Here is an 11,853-nt window from a genome sequence, read left to right on the forward strand (position 1 = left end):
GGTTGGCTGCTGTTGATGAGGTTTTTAGTTCGGAGAGCATGCTTTTGATTGAAGTGGTGGAAACTGTTTTGAGGGTAAAGCCTGTATTAGTGTTATTTGTGTTGGAGGGGATAATGAACTGTCCTGTGATACTAAGGATAGAACTGAGTTCACAAAGTGAGAACTGAATTGTGTTTCGATGGGAACTTTAGTGTTAGGGGTAGTTGGTTTGGGGGTAGCCTTTTGGGTGGGTTTTAGTAGCTGGTTTACATTTTTCCAAAATTTTAGGGGTTGTATTAGTATTTAGTTTGTAATGTTGTGCAGCAGGATTTTCTGTACAGCCTAATGCATTTTTTGCATGGTTGCGCAGTTCTTGCTACTTAGTTAGGCTTTGTGTTTCTTTGTTTTTTTGATAATAAAGCCAGGCAGTGTCTCTGGACTTGAGGATTTGTTTGGTTTCTTTACTGAGCCAGGTATTTGTAGAGGTTCTAACCTTGATTTTGTGCAATGGAGCAACAGTGTCTAGGTGTTGTAGAAATGTTTTGTTGAAATATGCTACAGCCTGGTCAAGTGGGAAGGGTTTTTTTTGGGGGGAGGGTCCAGTCACAGTTACAGAGTAAAGTATTGAGGACCTCAGGAGAGAATTTTTTTGTGTTTCTAGTGGATTTATAGTTAGCGGTTTTGCATATGCTTGTTCTACTACGTATAAGATATATTATGTTGTGGTCACTTAAGGTGTCTGGGAGACTGCCTGTGTGGGGGTACACCGTGGAGTTGTTAGTTAGGACCCAGTCAAGGATGGATTCCCTTTTAGATTTTTTTATCACATCTAGTTGGAATTTGGACTAGCGGCTGGTAGCCATGGAGATTTATTAGATTACTTGGTGATTCTGATATACTGGTGAACCAATCTAGATTGAAATCCCCCAGAATAAGGGTTTCTTGTGAGCATGTGGAAGAACACCAGGATAAGAAGTCTTCAAGGCTAGCAGGTGTATTACCAGGTGGAATATAGATCACAATTGTGGTGATGACCTTTTTAGGGTGAAGTTGAAGTTGTGAGATAAGTATGTCCCAATTATTGGGGGAGGGGTAGGAGTTTGATATTTGATGTAAAGTTAAGTTGGACTTGTACAGTAAGGCAGTTCCACCCCCTTTACAAAGTGGTCTGTCTTGTCTAATGATATTATAGCAGATTAGGAGAACTTCTGAGTTAGGTATGTTTTTATTTAGCCAGGTTTCTGTTAAAGTAACTATGTCTGGGGAGTAGTGTGCTATTGTGACCTGGAGTTCAGGTATTTTATTTTTGATACTTCTAATATTAATATTTAGCATTAAAAGATGGTTGGTTTTGCTGCTGTTGTTGATTTGCACAGGGATGAAGATAGTGGGGGTATTGTGTTCTGACAATTGTGTTGGAGCAGTTTGTGTTGGACAGGATGGATTTGGGCCTGGGTTGGGGTGGATGTCCCCACTTATGGTAAGCCTGGTGTCAAAATGGTGATACAGATGTTGGAGTTTGGTGATGAGTATGAGAAAGTATTTTTTTTGGAGTAGGAATGAGAGCATATGTGTTTAGTTCTGAATTGGTCTGTTATGTAGTTCTTGAACAATTATGGGCAGATATTATTATGATGTGCTGTGTCTGTATATGAGAGTGCATAATTTTGCAATCATATCCCCCTTAAAATCCTAAAAAAATATGTGTGTCAACAAATTCTGACATAAATAACCGGTAAGGAACTTTTTTCCCCTACAGAGAATAGTTTCAGTGCAGGGTATAGCACTGAAACAATATTATTATCTTTCATAGGTATAGACTACCAAAAAAAAAAAAAACCAAAGTTAGCTATTAGCATGCCATTTCTCCAATGTCTCAAAAGCTTTCAGTATCATATCACATACACTGCTGCTAACCAGACTATTAATGTTTGGCATACATGATTCCTCAATAAAAATTGTTTTGAGTGTTTTTTGAATGTCTAGATTTAAACACGTTATATTTAAATATTTTAATATTTATCAATTGAATGCAACGTCATTTATTGAATTGGACTTTCGATTAGTGCTGTTGTAATTTGAATGTTTTTATATCACAAAGATAGTTTTGTGAAGAAATTGTCTGAAGAAGCAGTTTATTGTTACTGCGAAAGCACTTGCGAATTAAAGTTTTTTAAGTTTATTTAGTTCGTATGTTCTTAAGTTTATTTAACCTCTGCCTTGTTCTGGTTCATTGTTTTGTGTAGATATTATTCGCTACTACTATTTGAACCATTAATTCTTTCTGCCAGTTGCTTTGTGTACATAAAAACTGTAAACTGTTTCGTCAGTCAGTGAACACAGATTATCCACTGGCAAAACTGCTATTCCTCCTACCTGTCTATAACAGTAAAAGTAATACAAGATCTATCTTAGGATCACTACTATTTAATTTATTCATAAATGAAATGCATACCTTAGTAGATCATAGAACAATACTCCATTATGCAGATGGCTTAGTATTAATATGCTCAGTACCGTCCGTAAATCAGCTTCAATACTTAATTTTAAATGTTTTCTTCAATAAAAAAACTGATATGCAGTCACATCTGCTATTAAATGCGAAAAAAGAAAAAAAAAACTAAACTGCACCACTTCACCCTTCCCTCCATGTATGAGAATCAAACAGATATGACAATCTCTTCTCAAAATAACAAAATCATTTAGCGTGTAAAACAAACCAAACCACTTGGAGTTATCATATTCCAAAATCCTAAATTTGACCACCACATTAATTATATAGTTGATAAGTCAAGCAAAAAATAGGATTACCGTACAAGGTACAAACCACCTCACAGAACATGCACCTGTAACAACCTGCTGCTTTCAACCTAGTTATGATCCCTCAATATTAACCAATATCTGGGCAACTAGGACAGACTATAACAAAATAGACAGATTTGCAGCAAATCTACAAAGTAAATCCAGTCACTGTGCTGCAGTAAAGTAACTAGACTGGTTAGAATTACAGAGTACTCTCACTTTCTCTTAACACAGAATGGTTTGCTGTATTGATACCTCTCTGCCTGTTAGCACAAGAAATCGAGACAAAGTAAAACATATTGAGGGTTAAAGGGCCAGAAACAGGGACATATTTTAAATACTGTTCTTATTATAAACTTACAAAGTCGCAAAAATAATAAATTTTGTATTGTCGTGTATTTTTTGAAGGATATGAAAAACTCAAATGTCTGTCATTTTAAGTAGAGTTGCTGCTACTGAGATTTGTCTGCATACATCAACTGGACATAAGCTGATTTAAGTATATTTCCTTCATTTTATTGTGGTTGTTATAACTTGGGGACTGATTTCTCAGATCTAGCTCTGTTGAAACTGTCTTGTGTGTGTGTCTGAAGCTCTGCACTAGTTGTTAAACTGCTCTGAAATTCCTTTAAGTGTTAATTAGCTTGGGGGTTTTTCTGATAACTTTAAAACCTGTGTTGGTTACATCTCTGGTAATCATTTTAAGTAGAGTTGCTGCTACTGAGATTTGTCTGCATACATCAACTGGACATAAGCTGATTTAAGTATATTTCCTTCATTTTATTGTGGTTGTTATAACTTGGGGACTGATTTCTCAGATCTAGCTCTGTTGAAACTGTCTTGTGTGTGTGTCTGAAGCTCTGCACTAGTTGTTAAACTGCTCTGAAATTCCTTTAAGTGTTAATTAGCTTGGGGGGTTTTCTGATAACTTTAAAACCTGTGTTGGTTACATCTCTGGTAATCATTTTAAGTAGAGTTGCTGCTACTGAGATTTGTCTGCATACATCAACTGGACATAAGCTGATTTAAGTATATTTCCTTCATTTTATTGTGGTTGTTATAACTTGGGGACTGATTTCTCAGATCTAGCTCTGTTGAAACTGTCTTGTGTGTGTGTCTGAAGCTCTGCACTAGTTGTTAAACTGCTCTGAAATTCCTTTAAGTGTTAATTAGCTTGGGGGGGTTTCTGATAACTTTAAAACCTGTGTTGGTTACATCTCTGGTAATCATTTTAAGTAGAGTTGCTGCTACTGAGATTTGTCTGCATACATCAACTGGACATAAGCTGATTTAAGTATATTTCCTTCATTTTATTGTGGTTGTTATAACTTGGGGACTGATTTCTCAGATCTAGCTCTGTTGAAACTGTCTCGTGTGTGTGTCTGAAGCTCTGCACTAGTTGTTAAACTGCTCTGAAATTCCTTTAAGTGTTAATTAGCTTGGGGGGGTTTCTGATAACTTTTAAACCTGTGTTGGTTACATCTCTGGTAATCATTTTAAGTAGAGTTGCTGCTACTGAGATTTGTCTGCATACATCAACTGGACATAAGCTGATTTAAGTATATTTCCTTCATTTTATTGTGGTTGTTATAACTTGGGGACTGATTTCTCAGATCTAGCTCTGTTGAAACTGTCTCGTGTGTGTGTCTGAAGCTCTGCACTAGTTGTTAAACTGCTCTGAAATTCCTTTAAGTGTTAATTAGCTTGGGGGGTTTTCTGATAACTTTAAAACCTGTGTTGGTTACATCTCTGGTAATCATTTTAAGTAGAGTTGCTGCTACTGAGATTTGTCTGCATACATCAACTGGACATAAGCTGATTTAAGTATATTTCCTTCATTTTATTGTGGTTGTTATAACTTGGGGACTGATTTCTCAGATCTAGCTCTGTTGAAACTGTCTCGTCGCTGTGTCTGAAGCTCTGCACTAGTTGTTAAACTGCTCTGAAATTCCTTTAAGTGTTAATTAGCTTGGGGGTTTTCTGATAACTTTAAAACCTGTGTTGGTTACATCTCTGGTAATCATTTTAAGTAGAGTTGCTGCTACTGAGATTTGTCTGCATACATCAACTGGACATAAGCTGATTTAAGTATATTTCCTTCATTTTATTGTGGTTGTTATAACTTGGGGACTGATTTCTCAGATCTAGCTCTGTTGAAACTGTCTCGTGTGTGTCTGAAGCTCTGCACTAGTTGTTAAACTGCTCTGAAATTCCTTTAAGTGTTAATTAGCTTGGGGGGTTTTCTGATAACTTTAAAACCTGTGTTGGTTACATCTCTGGTAATCATTTTAAGTAGAGTTGCTGCTACTGAGATTTGTCTGCATACATCAACTGGACATAAGCTGATTTAAGTATATTTCCTTCATTTTATTGTGGTTGTTATAACTTGGGGACTGATTTCTCAGATCTAGCTCTGTTGAAACTGTCTTCCCCACCCCCCTCCCTGTTCTTGGATGTAGTTTAAATTTGGTGGCTTTTGCAGTGCCCGCCCCACTGTAGATTTGATCTAGGACACTCCCCAGTCCCTTCTCTTTACGCATTCTCTCTAATAAACCCTTTCTGCACTTGCTTTTAGTCCTTTTAATTTAATTACATTTTTTCATACTGTGTGTGGACTAATATTGCTACATACTCAAGTGTGCCAGCTTGCACTGCATGTGAATTGTTTTATAGCATTTACTGTCTGTTTTTTCCTTGTCGCTGTAAAAAAAAAAAAAAATTCTCTCGTTTTCCTGCCTTACTGAACTAGAGTAGTCCAGTTTCAGAGTTGCTGATCCCTGGGCTTTGTTTTTAGTTCCTGTTACTGATCCATTGCCTTATTAGGAAGGAGGGAAGTTTCTTTGCTTACCAGTGGGAGTGGGAAGCACTGAGCGCCTTTTGTCCGATTTGGTGAAGTTTCAGCCAGAAACTAGTAGTCCATTGGTCGTTTTGGGCCAGTTCTAGCTCCTTTCAGGCCCCTGCTATAAAACACGCTAAACACGCGTTTTCCAGCTTGTACCAACTCAGCACAGATCCTCGTGGTGGCCTGCAGAGTGATCCAAGCAGCAGAGAGCTAAAGATTGACTTTCTACCAGATATAAGTATTTTTGTGGCTTTCCCAGTGTTATTAAGCTAGCGACTGCATTTCGCCTGTTTTACTGCTACTTTAAGTGATTTCTGCATTTTACACTGTTTATTGCACTTTAAGTTACTAATTGTTGCAAATTGTTTCTGTAGGCTACACACTAAAGTCGCTAGCCGATTTACAGCATTTATAGCATTTACTGTCTGTTTTTTTTCCTTGTCTCTGTAATAAAACAAAAATCTCTTGTTTTCCGCCTTACTGAACTAGAGTAGTCCAGTTTCAGAGTTGCTGATCCCTGGGCTTTGTTTTTAGTTCCTGTTACTGATCCATTGCCTTATTAGGGAGGAGGAAGTTTCTTTGCTTACCAGTGGGAGTGGGAAGCACTGAGCAGCCTTTCTGTCCGATTTGGTGAAGTTTCAGCCGGAAACTAGTAGTCCATTGGTCGTTTGGGCCAATTCTAGCTCCTTTCAGCCCCTGCTATAAAACACGCTAAACACGCGTTTTCCAGCTTGTACCAACTCAGCACAGATCCTCGTGGTGGCCTGCAGAGTGATCCAAGCAGCAGAGAGCTAAAAGAGTGACTTTCTACCAGATATAAGTATTTTGTGGCTTTCCCACTGTTATTAAGCTAGCGACTGCATTTCGCCTGTTTTACTGCTACTTTAAGTGATTTCTGCATTTTACACTTTTTATTGCACTTTAAGTTACTAATTGTTGCAAATTGTTTCTGTAGGCTACACACTAAAGTCGCTAGCCGATTTACAGCATTTATAGCATTTACTGTCTGTTTTTTTCCTTGTCTCTGTAATAAAACAAAAAATCTCTTGTTTTCCGCCTTACTGAACTAGAGTAGTCCAGTTTCAGAGTTGCTGATCCCTGGGCTTTGTTTTTAGTTCCTGTTACTGATCCATTGCCTTATTAGGAAGTTTCTTTGCTTACCAGTGGGAGTGGGAAGCACTGAGCAGCCTTTCTGTCCGATTTGGTGAAGTTTCAGCCAGAAACTAGTAGTCCATTGGTCGTTTTGGGCCAATTCCTAGCTCCTTTCAGCCCCCTGCTATAAAACACGCTAAACACGCGTTTTTCCAGCTTGTACCAACTCAGCACAGATCCTCGTGGTGGCCTGCAGAGTGATCCAAGCAGCAGAGAGCTAAAAGAGTGACTTTCTACCAGATATAAGTATTTTTTGTGGCTTTCCCACTGTTATTTAAGCTAGCGACTGCATTTCGCCTGTTTTACTGCTACTTTAAGTGATTTCTGCATTTTACACTGTTTATTGCACTTTAAGTTACTAATTGTTGCAAATTGTTTCTGTAGGCTACACACTAAAGTGCGCTAGCCGATTTACAGCATTTATAGCATTTACTGTCTGTTTTTTCCTTGTCTCTGTAATAAAACAAAAAAATCTCTTGTTTTCCTGCCTTACTGAACTAGAGTAGTCCAGTTTCAGAGTTGCTGATCCCTGGGCTTTGTTTTTAGTTCCTGTTACTGATTCATTGCCTTATTAGGGAGGAGGAAGTTTCTTTGCTTACCAGTGGGAGTGGGAAGCACTGAGCAGCCTTTCTGTCCGATTTGGTGAAGTTTCAGCCAGAAACTAGTAGTCCATTGGTTGTTTTGGGCCAATTCCTAGCTCCTTTCAGCCCCTGCTATAAAACACGCTAAACACGCGTTTTCCAGCTTGTACCAACTCAGCACAGATCCTCGTGGTGGCCTGCAGAGTGATCCAAGCAGCAGAGAGCTAAAAGAGTGACTTTCTACCAGATATAAGTATTTTTGTGGCTTTCCCACTGTTATTTAAGCTAGCGACTGCATTTCGCCTGTTTTATTGCTACTTTAAGTGATTTCTGCATTTTACACTGTTTATTGCACTTTAAGTTACTAATTGTTGCAAATTGTTTCTGTAGGCTACACACTAAAGTCGCTAGCCGATTTACAGCAATTACTGTCTGTTTTTCCTTGTCTCTGTAATAAAACAAAAAAAATCTCTTGTTTTCCGCCTTACAGAACTAGAGTAGTCCAGTTTCAGAGTTGCTGATCCCTGGGCTTTGTTTTAGTTCCTGTTACTGATCCATTGCCTTATTAGGAAGGAGGGAAGTTTCTTTGCTTACCAGTGGGAGTGGGAAGCACTGAGCGGCCTTTTGTCTGATTTGGTGAAGTTTCAGCCAGAAACTAGTAGTCCATTGGTCGTTTTGGGCCAATTCCTAGCTCCCTTCAGCCCCTGCTATAAAACACGCTAAACAGCGTAAGCGATTTAGCGGAGTTACCACTGTTGCACACAAGAGCAGCGGTTAAACAAGGTTAAACTATTTGGGCCATCTAAATTCCACTCTTCCAATTTTCCCTTAAAACTACCTTCCTCGAGCTGTACTGCTGATCTAACCAGCATATCCTATAACTGAAAAGTTCATCTCTACTTGATTCCCAAGTAGACTATTCTCTATCTGTAAAGCCTAGCACTTACTCCTACAGTACTTGCACCTTGATAAAGCACTCTTATTATAGATAGTACCCCACCAGCCTAAAACCCACTTCCCCGGAGTCCTTTGAAAGTCTCTTTATCTACTACTTCTAGTATGTCGAGGATCAGTTGCTAGTGTCCTCTCCAGCTCAACTGGTGAACCTGGGAATATTGAGGCAATGTTACAACTGCCTCATGTACACAGACAATCCTCTCCTTCTCCCACAAAACACAAATACATGCGAGAGATGCAACTATACGGCCAAACTGGAGGCTGAGCTCTCTCAACATAGGACTGGCAAGACCAGACAGGAGGAGAAGGTAACCACACACAATACATACCCAGTCACACATGGTACCATCACAACTTCAAATCATACACATACTCACACAAAGACATACTCGGAGGCTCTGATCAAAAATTTACCAAAACAGCAGAGGCCACCAAAGCAGACACCCAAACAACTACCACCTCACGACCCAACACATGCAACACATAGACCACACAGTCAGAGTGTCAAACAGTCACAGCCCTTAAGGCCAAACAAAATGCCAGACACACTTGTCATTGGTGATTCCATAGTCAGACACACTGGCGTCCGCTCACCAGACTGAGTAAAGAGAAGGTCACAGTAAGCTGCCTGTCAGGCGCTAGAATCCGCCACATAACGCAAGCACTCAGGTCTCTCAACAGCAGGTACAAGTCGACTCAGTCATTGACCTCGCTGGTGTCAACGACCTGAGACGTACCTCCTTGGATTACATGAAAAGGGACATCGAGGAGCTCTCTGATTATGTAGCCCAGGCAGGTATGACCCTGACCTTGAGCAGTATCCTACCTTCACCTAGAATGATGCCACAGTACAGTGATAAGATGATCAGCTTTAATAATTGGCTTAAATTCTGGTGTCATTCAAAGGGAACCAATGTCTGTCTGCCTGGGATGACATGCTGGACAAGCCACGCTGCTTCAAGGGACGGCTTGCACCTGTCACCCTGGGCTTCCGGATATTGGCAAAGGCTCTTGCCACCCCCATAGTGCCTTTTTAGGCAAGGCTCAAATTCTAAACCTACCACCCTAGAACACCAAAAGGAAAAAAAACTAAGGGTAATGCTGCTCAATGCCAGAAGTCTCAATCTCAAGATGCACTCGAGGCCCTTCTCAATATGGAGAACATCGATGTCTGTGCTGTGACAGAAACCTGGTTCAAGGCTCCTGAGAGCACCCCAGCACTAACAGGTTTCACCTCATATCATGCGTTCCGGCCCCAAAATCCGGACAACACCAAGAAAGGAGGGGTGTCCATATTCATAAAGGACACCCACACCTCAAGGTTGGTGGCAACGCATGATGCATCGGAGACCATCCAGGTGCAATTAACCATAGGCAAGACTGCTCTGCAATTTGTAGCATGTTACAGGCCACCCTCTCAAACTCAGGAACCTCACATGGCCTTCCTGAAAACATTGGAGGGGATAAATGTATCTCCAAACACCATCATACTAGGTGACTTTAACTACCCTAATATAGACTGGGAACACTACTCAAGCCCGAACACTCTAACCCAAAGATTCCTGGAGTTCATAAACTCAAATGCCATGGAACAACTAGTCACCATCCCCACAAGAGGAGAAAACATACTTGATCTCATCATCACGAACATGGGATCAAAATGTTCAACACCGGAAGTATACCCCTCACTGGTGAGATCAGATCATAAACTAATCTCGCTGGAGGTCCTCATCCCGGCCCCACCTGAAACTAAAAAGACCACAGTGAAAAACTTCTCAAAAGCCGATTTCACACTTTTAAAAACTAGTGTGGTCTCCTTTAAGGCCCCTGAGCCAGTGGTAAACATTAGTCAAACCGCTGAATCACTTACAAATGCCTTCTACCAGCACCTACAGGACTGCATGGATCAGGCAATCCCAAACAAAACTAAGACTCTCTGTACCAAAGGCAAGCGTCCAGTCTGGTGGACCCCAGCCATAAACAAGCTCTACAACAAAAGGAGGAAGCTACTACAAGATAGAGCAAAATCCTTGAAAGGTAAGACACCTTTGATCATTATAAGTAAAAACTAAGAGCTCTCATAAAATCATCCAAGGCAAATTTTGAGAGAAAAATCGCCAAGGACTCTAAAGGGAATCATAAGGCCTTCTTTAGCTATGTTAGAAACCTAGGAGGAAACTCCCAGATATGCTCAGAATTAGTTCAAAATGATGTGAAAATTACTGAACCTACACACATTGCCAACATACTGGCTGACAGGTTCAGTGCAAACTTCTCCCCCCCCTCCCCCCCAAAAGGAGAGATATCTATTCCAGAGGATTGTAGCCCCCCAAACATCTCCAATGCCCAGGTGAGAACTGCCCTCACTAAGGCAAAAACACAGCATCCATGGGACGGATGGTGTCCCCGGCTGTGTGCTTCATGAACTCAATGAGGAATTAAACCCACAGTTAGGACAGCTGTTTAATCTTAGCCTCACCTCAGGATACGTACCCAAGGAGTGGCGCGGCGACTGTGGTCCCACTTCATAAGGGCGGTGCCTCCACAGACCCTGGAAATTACTGCCCCATTAGCTTGACAAGCCTTATCTGCAAAGCCATGGAGAGGATCATAATGGAACTCATAAATAAAGACATAGGGAACTTGCAGACTTTGGATCCAACTCAGTTTGGCTTTGTCAAAGGCAGATCCTGCCTCTTAAACTTGGTTGACTTTTTCGAGACAGTCACCAAGGCCATTGATGAGGAAAGGCAGTCCATACAGCCTACCTCGACCTGGCAAAGGCCTTGACACAATACCCCACTCAGGTATCATCGAAAAACTCATCAGCTTGAATGTAAACCCATACATCACAAGATGGGTTGCAAACTGGCTAAGTGACAGAACCCACAGGGTCAGAGTTGCTGGAGCCATGTCAGACTCAAAGCCTGTCACAAGTGGTGTCCCACAGGGCTCAGTCCTGGGTCCACTCTTGTTCGGCATCTACTTTTCTGAAGTACAAGCAAACACAGGAGGGTTATGGCTGACAAAGTTTGCAGATGACTGCAAACTGGGCCATAGTCGAAAACACATCTGACACAGATATCCTCCAGAAGGGCCTCACAGAAATGGATAACTGGTGCCAGAGCCATGGCCTGAAGTTAAACGCCAAAAATGCATAGTCATACCCTTTGGGAAAAACAAGGCTACCCCTAGCTACCATATAGGTGGCAATCCACTGAGCACAGAAAAGTCATCAGAGATCTGGGGACCCAGGTTGACAGTAGCCTTTCGTTTGACACTCATGTTGCTAAAGTAGTTAGGAAAACCTTCTATATCACCCACCTGATCATGAAGGGATTCACATCTAGATCAAGGGAGGTCATCGTCCCCTGTACTCATCACTTATTAGACCTATGATTGAGTACAATGCCCGTTCGAATGTATCTGACCAGACACCTGCTGCAGCTTGAAAGGCCCCAAAAGTTCCTCACCAAAAGGATAAAGGGTCTCAAAAATATGTCTTATGCTGCCCGACTGAAAGAACTCCAGCTCTATTCA

The sequence above is a fragment of the Protopterus annectens genome, chromosome 16.part0 (assembly GCF_019279795.1).
Source record: "Protopterus annectens isolate FY-2018-M chromosome 16.part0, PAN1.0, whole genome shotgun sequence".
Classification (NCBI taxonomy): Eukaryota; Metazoa; Chordata; order Ceratodontiformes; family Protopteridae; genus Protopterus; species Protopterus annectens.